The sequence below is a fragment of the Ostrea edulis genome, chromosome 5 (genome assembly GCF_947568905.1).
Source record: "Ostrea edulis chromosome 5, xbOstEdul1.1, whole genome shotgun sequence".
Lineage (NCBI taxonomy): Eukaryota > Metazoa > Mollusca > Bivalvia > Ostreida > Ostreidae > Ostrea > Ostrea edulis.
In genome coordinates, this window is record NC_079168.1 from 28,739,432 (window position 1) to 28,741,142 (window position 1,711).

Here is a 1,711-nt window from a genome sequence, read left to right on the forward strand (position 1 = left end):
AGTCTGCAGTGTAAATATGTTTGTAGATTAGTGTAGTTGTAGTGTTAGATGTATTTATATGTAGTTTTTGTTATTAAATATTAGGTGGAGTAAGTACACGGTGTGTAGCGGACATTTTGATTCGTGCGGGGAAGGCAGTTTTTATATTTTTCCATTTTACAAAGTAAAAGAGGAAAATGAACAATTACGCAGAGCCAAGGAAAACTATTTCATAAAACTGTTTAAGCCGAAACTAAACTGTTAATATTTTTACTTCATGTTATTTAACATGTACATTTTACATAGAATGTCTCCTTTAATGTACAGGAATTCAGAGGCGCTTAAAACTTATAGACGGAACTATTTTAAATGTGTCTGTATTTTTAAAAGTGCCTAACATTAACATTGTATGATGTTCTGACGTCACAATCATGACTGTATTATGTTTGACGTTGCCCACATAACGTCACGAGGATGACGTCATAATGGAACTTGTTTACATTGTTTAAAAATCTACTGACGAGCCCGCAGGGCGAAAGCGCTATAGATAAAAGTTTGAGTGTTGGATTTTATTTTTTGACTTTATTCTACCCCGATACCAAGAAAAAAGAATTTATTGAATATATATATATATATATATATATATATATATATATATATATATATATATACACAGTACCCGCAACGTTATTCTTGACATTCCTATCGTGCTATATCGTGCGTGTATCCTATCGTATCGTGCGTGTATCCTATCCTATCGTGTATCAGGTTTTCCTTTTTCTATCGTGTTTTGCGTTTATCTGGTCTATCGTGTATCGTGTTTTGCGTGTATCAGGTTTTCCGTTTATCGTGAAAATCGTTTATCGTGTAGCTTCGGAAACTATCGGGATCGTATATTAAATCTAATGAAAAAGTAAGATACTTTCCGAAAGCTTTATTCGTTTTGTTAAAGAAGCTATTTTTAGGAATCGAGGAACGACAATATATTTGAAGGAGAACATAAAGCTGTCGATTTTAAAGCAGAAAAAGAGCTATATGTCTGTCCAGAGAGGGTGAAAATTTATCACAATTTCATTCTAAGTAGTCTGGAAAGTAGGCAGTGATTTGCCGAGCAAACCGAGGACAGTAAAAACTGAAAGCTCCTTCATCTGGAGTTCATAAACATTTCCTTGTCTAGAAACAATTATTTGTAATTAACACTAACAGAGAAATAGGAAGTTCCGATCTGAAAGGAAAAATCAGTAAATTACATTGTTTATTACATATATTTTAATAATGGTTCTTTTTCTTCCGATTTTTTTCACCTGTATTCAACTTATATACCAACTACTGAACTTTTGCGCGTTCTTATATCTGATTTTGTGTATCACCCGTGTTTTGACAGTAAGCATTCTCGGAGACATTGTATTTCACACATTTAGAAGATTAAGTTTTAAAAGAGTGCAAGGGTATTGCATCTCCCAAAATTCTGCTCAATTGGGCACAATTCAGCTATCATCGTTGGTTTTTTTTATTTGTACATGTACACATGTACCAATAGTTGTACGTGTAGATACTGGAAATTTATGCTGGTTTTGATGATTATTTGAATTTTTTATATACTAAACACAATTATTTTAAAGCGTTTCTAAATTGCGACTTTAAATCAAGCCAGGTTTCGTATATGTTTTTAATAGTTTATTTATTTTTTGTTAATAAAATATCAATTGATATAAATATGTTCCAATTACTT